This window comes from Lygodium microphyllum, chromosome 7, assembly GCF_053477565.2.
Source record: "Lygodium microphyllum isolate KBCC chromosome 7, Lygodium_microphyllum_v1.1.10, whole genome shotgun sequence".
Classification (NCBI taxonomy): domain Eukaryota; kingdom Viridiplantae; phylum Streptophyta; class Polypodiopsida; order Schizaeales; family Lygodiaceae; genus Lygodium; species Lygodium microphyllum.
The window spans coordinates 160,551,414-160,559,984 of record NC_141141.1 but is presented as its reverse complement, the minus strand read 5'-3'; positions in this window follow the sequence as shown (position 1 = coordinate 160,559,984).

The window sequence follows — 8,571 nt, the reverse complement described above, 5'->3', positions numbered from 1 at the left end:
CTTGGCTAGAAGGTTGGTTGGTTCACATTGGCTACCAATGGTGCATTTAGATAACAATATACTATGGTCTCACTGAAGGACGATAATAGACTGACTGGAGATGTGGTGGTTGGAAATGAGTAGAAAAAAGGATGGATGCTGCAATGGAGAAGAAAGTGAATCATTTTTGTATGTTGCACCATGATAGACTGACTGGAAATGTGGTGGTTGGAAATGGGGTAGAAAAAAGGATGGATGCTGCAATGGAGAAGAAAGTTAATCATTTTTGTATGTTGCACCATGCATCTATGAAGACGTGGCTCGCTAGGTATGAGCAAGCTAGGAAAGATCAAGAAGAAGCGCAATCAAAATTTCAATGCATACATATCATCGACTAATTCGATATCCTAAGGGCATGGAGGAGATACCACAATTTATGTCTATGCGATGGTTACATGGAGCTTTAATCGCAACCTCTCGCAAAGGGGTGGAGGTCTCTATTGAGGAGTGGAGATTCTCGAGGGATGAAAGCAATGTTTCTAGGTCTCTATTGAGGAGTGAAAATTCTTGAGTCATTCTAGTGGAGTTGCATCACCTATAGGATTTGTCACACATGTGGGAACATCTACTCCAGTGACTCCAGCTTTTGCTCAACCGTCCGCAGGTGGCACCCCTATGGGTGCTACTCCGAGAGATACCACCCCCATGGGTACACCAAATGTATAGAGGACTCCTAGTTATGCCCAGGAGCATGGTTGTAGGTGGGAGAGGACACATCTTAGACATACCCTAGAGGGGTATGGATACCTTGTATATGACAGGATAGGAACTGTGATCATGAATGATGAAGGAAGGAGGGTGATGTCTCATATGAGAGAGTTGTGCCAACAAGTTTTTCGGCACAACGTCTTGGACCATTAAAAGAACATACCCGAAGGGAGCAACGACTACATAGTAGCATCCTTGCATGAGGAGTTTTTGGTACCCCTCGCGGTAGAGAGGTTTTCCACAAGCTGGACGATGGAGTGCATGTGTGTATACGTGTCACACAGACGATTAGATGCACGCAAGGCACTCAAGAGTGGCGCCTCAAAGCCCAAGTGGCTAGACGCATATGATCGACGGAGACTTAGGGAGGACACTATAGATTCTCCAGGATGTTGGCGACAGTAGCAAGAGGCAGCAAGGGTACGATTGGAGACAAGGGTGGTCCATCATCTTGGGAGTGATGGCCATAGGACTTATTTGGAGGACTTTGTAAGTTTTCCTTTTGTTCTTATTGCTTTCTTATTTGCAATATCACTTGTATTGACAATCTTGTTTCAAAAAAGTTGTATTTAATTTTCTTTGTAGCACTCCATTACAAACCGTGATCCTATCGGCCTAGAGACTTAATATGCAGAGAGGCATGGTCTCACTGCATTAATTTATAAACTGTATGCACGTGAGGGGCCAGTAAGTCACCCATCTTTCTTATCTCTAGTTACTATTTTTATTAAATTCATTATGTGTGATGGACTAATGTGTAATGGTTCTTTTTGTAGACTTTGTTCGATGCTCCTTTGCATCAGGATGAGCTTTCAGATGGCGAGGATCTATAGCTTGTGCTTGGATTTGTGGAGCACACATCCTCTTCCTTTTTGGTCCTGTGGTTTATGCAAGGATCTTGTATGTACTATGTTATTATCATCCTTTGTATCTTGCCATGATTCCATGAGTTATCAGCGATCTTGTATTTATTCTATGTATAAGTCTTGTGGGTTCAAGTACATTTTGTGCTCATCTTGACAACCATTGCACACTTAACATGTAATCCATTTGTAGAATATAAATACAACACATAGTGTTATATGCTTGCTGCCTTGCCACAATTTTTTTTATCTATAACCATTACTATTAGCATCGCAAATTTACTACATGCATCGATATTGGCATCCCTATATGTGTCACAAACCATCACTATTGGCATCAGTATTTGCATCGGTTTTACGATGTAAATGCCGATACCCATACTAACACCAATAGCGATGATTTCATGGTGACTCTAATACCGATGCGTTTAGCAACAACATGGGCAAAATTTTTAATGAATTTTTTCATCACTTGAACATCGGTATGAGGCATGTATCTTGTAGTGTAAATATTTTGAATAAAGAAAGTAATATTGAAGACTAAAGCTAAAGACTAGAAATGAAAGTGTCATAGGTGTGCTTCGAAGGGTCATTGTAGTGGCTCTAGTGCCTCTTAAGATAAGCCATACCTCTTAGAGGGTGCCTCCACAACCAAATCAGGTTTCTAGAGTGTTATTCTATTGTTCCGTCGTATCATTGAAGGAAAGTGTGTATGAGAGAGATATTGAGTGAGAAATGGTCAAATTTGATACAAAACATTGTATATGAGAGAGATATTATGAGATAATGAGAAAAAAAGGATATGGATTCTTTGTGAAATCTTTGATATGAACTATGTGATTGATGGTGTATATGGATTCTTCTTCTTTATGGTTTGTTGGTATGAAGAATATGATGGGTTTTATTAGATTTGCTACCATGCGAGATACAAACTATGAAGATGTGTTAACATTTTTTCTATTGGTGTTTGTTTTCCTTATGTGGTTTCATAAGAAGGTAAAAGAAATGCTTGTTGGTGAGACAATATAGACTTTTTTATAGTTATTTCCTCATATTCTTGGTCTTCTCTCAAGAGCTCCATATTTTGGTGCACAATTGGGGAATAATTGCCACCAATAAGCACCAAAATCCTGAAAATGTAAGAAACGATACTATTGAAAATAGAAGAAATCAATGGAGGATTGTAGAATTTCTTCTATCTCACATAGGGTGAAATATCTCCTACCTAAGGTCTTGCATAAATTGTAGTATGGATTTGTACATGGGATGAAAATCCAAGATGCCAGTCTAAATTTAGTTTTGGCAATTAAGCATCCCATGCTCTTCATGGGAGGGTGCTTCTTACTTATCAATATGGATCTAGATAAAGCCTATGATAGGCTATGATGGGATCTCTTGCATGTAGTTAGTGATAAATTGGAACTGGGAAGGAGTTTTTGCAGGATGGTGGAAACCCTATACACCAATGCAACAACAATAATAAGGGTGAATAGTTATACATCTCAGGCTTTCAATTTGTAGTGCTTTATTAGGCATGGATGCCCCCTTTCCCCATTGTTATTTGCCATGGCTAACAATCCCTTCTTAAAGATTTCAACTTCAAGGCACCAGATAGGACTCTGAAGGGACTGCCATTTCTAAATGGATCTAATATATGTACGTAGCTCTTTGCATATAATAATTCTAATGTTGTGAAGGTAAAAAATAAGAATGTGGAAGAATTGATACATATATATGAACTCTACATGAAAGTGTCTAGGGTGGTAATAAGTAAATCCAAGACCGTGAGCTTCTATACATAGGATTAGACAGCCCCCTGATCTAGATTCTAGAGTTTGGGTTCAAGGTGATAATGGTGGGCTAGACCTTTAGATACTTGGGAGCCCCAATGGGCATAATGATTACAATGAAGTAGAAGGTGGATTGGCTAGTGGACAAAATCAAGTAGAAAATGGTCAAATACCCAAAGCTAACTTTGTCATTTGTAGGCTGATTGATTGTGCTAGATAAAATAATAGTGCTTGTAGTGATGTTTTTTCCTATAGTGACACATTTCCCAAACAAACAAAGTGAAAGAGTAGAGAAGATGTTTAAGTCTTATCTATGGAACTTTGGTGCAAAGGAGAAATGGTCCGTGATCCCTTAGAGTACGATGATTGAGACCACTTGGAATGGTCGAATAGGATTGGAGAAGATTCAAGATAGGATCCTAAGATACTCATTCAAGCTTTCAATGAGGATGGAGCTAGGGAGAATAATCACCATAGTAGCAATCCAAAATGTAGCCGTCCTAGGTGGGAAGTGGGAGGGGCTCATGGGTGGATAAGGTATCGGCCTCCCACTCTAAGCTCAAGATCAAGGGATACAAATAGATCAGAGGCAAAAGATGAAGGGAAGTAGCTAAGAGAATAAACCAATCAAAAGAAAGACAAAGAGGGGGAGATGGTTCTTTGCTCTAATGCATTTGGACATTCCCACAAGCTAAGGAATCTAAGTCCCCCCCAATTAACAAGAATCCAAAGCTAGCAAGGAAGATAGCTCAAAAGGGCCTATTCAAATGGCATGATGTTTGGGATCAACAGGAAGGGGCAGTTTGTAGCATGGACATGCTTACAGAGCACGGCAGGCTAAATGAAGTGGAGAGTACCTAACTAGGGGAAGTATTAAATAGAAAGAAGGATCACTAGCCACCAAATGAGAGGGTCATGAATGATTTTGATAAATCATAATGAAAAACTTACAATAAAAGTGAAGAAGCTAAGAGACTTCTAAAAAGACAAACCTAAAGTTCATCCTAGGATCCTAATCAAGTGGAGGGACAGCTACCCAAACTCAATGGTCCGAACATGGAAGTGCAAGTTGAGGTGTGTTTGCAAAGCCACTCCAAGTAAGCAACTAAATTTACTACTTTGGAAGGTGGTAGCAAGGAAACTCCCCACCAAGGATAGATTGGCAAAGTGGGCTAGGGTGGGCACTAGTTTTGTTTTTTGCATGATACAAAAAGAGATAATCAAGCACATATTCTCAACATGCAAATAGGTAGTGAGCATTTGGAGAAGATTAAAGGAATGGTTCAAAAATTATGAACTCAATGAGTTAGTCCAAATGATGACTCCTTTGTTTTGAGATCAAGGCAAACTTGACAAGGAATCATCGAAGCTTTGAAATGTAGTTCGAGCCCTTACAATCGAGCATCTTTGGGGTGATAGAAACAAAGTTTCAATGAGATAAGAGAGGAAGATCCCAACTGTCGACATTTTCAAATAGATCATGAGTGATTCCTTAGCCATGTTTAAAGCATTGAAAAACTAAGCTAAAGTCTTTAAAATAGCCTACAAAAGGCATGTTAAGCAAAGCAATGGGATTTAAAGGGTTTTGTTGTATTAGTTTTATGTTTGAGCAAAACACTAGTTGGCAGCCATTGGCCACCCATATTATGATGTAAAGAGTTTCTTTTATTTTAATATATATCTCCACCGCATTACCCAAAAAATATATAAAAATTCAAAGGCATATCATCTTTATTCGGCTAATGAACATATCCTCTAGGCTCACATCCTAAAAAAAGCTATAGGTTTATATAACATATAGTAGTACCAACACTCTATTAGGCTACTAGCATGGGGGCATGCAACCAAATTAATTAGTGGAGACTGAGATAAATACATAGTTGTCTTTTGAAGAAGAGAAGTAGTTGTCTTCTTCAAATTAATTAGTGGAGACTGAGATAAATACATAGTTGTCTTTTGAAGAAGAGAAGTAGTTTCTAATACAAGGTTTGCTAAAGGCATCACAATCAAGTGTATCACAAAAACTCAAATTAGTTGATAATTTCTTTCACTATTCCTATTGCATCATGATAATTCAATAGACTAAACGTATCAGCGTGTATACTCTATTTCGATAAGTCACTAGAGTTATCAATAATCTAATGCTAGCTTTGGTAGCTATAACAATTATAAATTGAGAAAAGATTTCTTCCTCTAATCATGGACTTTCAAAAGAGTTGAGAAATGTTATATAGCTCTATACATGGGTCCTTGCATTGTATTTTGACTTCTATTCAATTTAGAGAATGATAATGATTAATGCATCTATTTGAGTTGGATGAAAGGTTGATCAAATATATACTTGTGAAATTAGATTCCAAAATTAGGTTCAAACTATCCCAAAAAATATATTTAGGATCTTATCAATATATTCAATCTCATTGTAACACTTTCTAATGGGTTTCATTGCAATCCTTATAGAAACTTTGAATGAAAACCTAGGTGAGGGTGAGCTTAGATAATCTATTAGAAGATTGTTAAAGATAAGTACATTGAAAAACACTTTGAGCAATCGAAAGTTCTCGGTTGTGAAAAGAAAGTGATTGAATCCACATTGAAAGATGTGTTAAATGAGTTCTCATCTGTAAATACACAATCCATTTGTAAGAGGGTTGGTATTAGCATAGTGACTTACTAAAAAATATTCAAGGATGTGAATGTTACCTTTGGTCTTGTGTTGAAGAGAAATAGAATCATGCCTCTTCCTCCTAGACCTTCAAAGTTAATAAAGACTTGACAACAACTTAATGCAAATGTTTTGGAACTAATTGGAGATCCCATGCATGTTCAAGGTGTGGAAACACTAAAGGTTGGGACTAAAAATGCATGTGAGGTGAAGTTCACCAAACTCAACAATTAGTATCTAGATCTATACAAGGTATTGACATCAATAGTAAATGTATTACAATATGACTGTTAAGGAATGAAATGGTAAATTGCACTTTGTCATAAAATTAGATAAAAGTGAGGTTATCAAAGTAGTAAAGCTTGAAAGAGTTATAACATTGATGAACAAAGCTTTACAATTCGACAAGAGGAAACTTTAATGTTCAACGAGAGTGCCATGTGTGATGGCTTGCTACATTTGAGATTCCTAAGGAAACCTTTAAGGTGCTATAGTTATTTTTTACACACACAAGCATTCCAAACACTGTTGATCAAATTGGGAATGTGGCAAGATCCGGTATGGTTAATACTTAGTGAAATGGCATAATCTAGAAGACTTGAAAACTTTAAAATGCATGTGTGGAATCTCTTTTGTTTGTGCCTCACTTTGTGCTCTTGTGTTAGCTTGCTATGTTGATCTTTCTAAGGTCATTCAATTGTGCCTTTGCCTCCTCTTATGAGATACAAATGCCATGGATAACATCTTGCATTGTGTGACAATTTGATTATTTTGTTGAATCATAGTCTTATTCGGTTGCACCACATGTCGTATGAGCTATTGTATACGAATTTGATTTGTAATTATTACATCATGTGAAATTTTTATAGTTGCTTGGCAGGCTATAAACACTTTGAATGCCTGATCATTGAGTTGCTTAGTGTAACCAAGCAACCCATTATTACCCTCACACACATACTCCAAATTTTTTTTAAATAAATCATGAGAAAGTTGGATGTTTATTGGTTAGGGGATCAATTGGGTGATTTTTCCATCAACCGACAAGTCCACGTGCTTCAATCCCATCTGCCTGTAACTCTATAGAACCAGAGAGTTATCACGGGTATGCTAGGTCCTTTTGAGAAATGGGGTATATTTGACCTCTACCTCAATATGCAACTCCTTTTTTCATGTATTTTTTAAATACTTATTGCTTATGCCCCAATTGTAACAAGTATATGAATTGATTACATAGAGCTGATTATAAGAATACGAGGTTTAGTATCTAGAGAGAAGATAAATGACACACTTATATGTTAATAGGAATAGAGCTATTGAGTTTATAGTGATAAACTAGAGAGCCACATGTAGTGACATTGAGATAGACACATAAAGAGGTTAATGGAAATAGTTGGTTTGGTGTTTATATGGAGATAGGTTGGAGGGGATACAAAGAGATATTAATAGAAATGGGGAGTCTACTTGGTTTTCTCAAGTGAGGTAGAGTAGAGACACATGAAGAGGAATACAAAGGTATCAAGGGAAAGGAGGTAGCTTAGTGTAGTGAGGGAGGATAGATAGACATACATAGATAGATTGTATATAGTGGATATGAATGAGTGATTGTGAGCAAGAGAGATATAAGTAGTTCAGTGTGTTAATGAAGGTTGTATAATCACATAGAAGAGGTCACAATAGAGCTATGAGAGAGCAAAGAAATGGGAGAAAATGGCTCAACGAATAGGGGTATCCAAGAGTTTTTGTATTTTAGAAACTTTAGTTTTACCTCCAAAAACATCTCCAAAAAATAGAAAATTTGACCAATACGCTTTTTTGGGACCAAAAGCTAAAATATGAAAATTCCCCAAAACATCTTAAATGAAACTTTCAAAATTTTATTTTTCTCATAATCAATTAAAATATCAATTACTTCCCATCTACTAATGACTTTACATTGAAAACCAAGTACCACAGTACAAAATAGCTAACTCCTTTTTTAATATAAAATTTGGTTGAAAAAGGGTTCTTGAATGAGGAGAGAGAAAGAAAGCAAATCCTTTGAGAATAATATGAAAAATGCAAAATGAGATTGCAAAAGTGGAGAGAGAAGAGGATTATTTTATTATTCTTCTCTTCTTTTTTCCTTGCTTTAAGGAGGAGAGGGGGGAGGGGGAGTTAAAAGGTCCATTTTTTAGCTTATTTTTTTCCTAATGATAAAAAACACTTATCAATAGTGCACAAAATAATAACCCTATGTACCAAAGGTGCTTTAATGGTAAATAGAAAAATATAAAAAACATTGAATCCATGTTACTCTAGCTACTAATGATCTACTCACCCAAAAATACAAAATAATTAGATTTCTTAATATTACAATCCTAATCCTTTGCTTTTGCAAAATATTTTTACTTGAAGTAAGTTATCCTAATACAAGAAATGTAGACAATAGTGATAATTTGATCTAATAACTAAAAATTAGCATAATATCTGCCTAACCTTAGGCCTTAATGAATACCAACAATTGTTA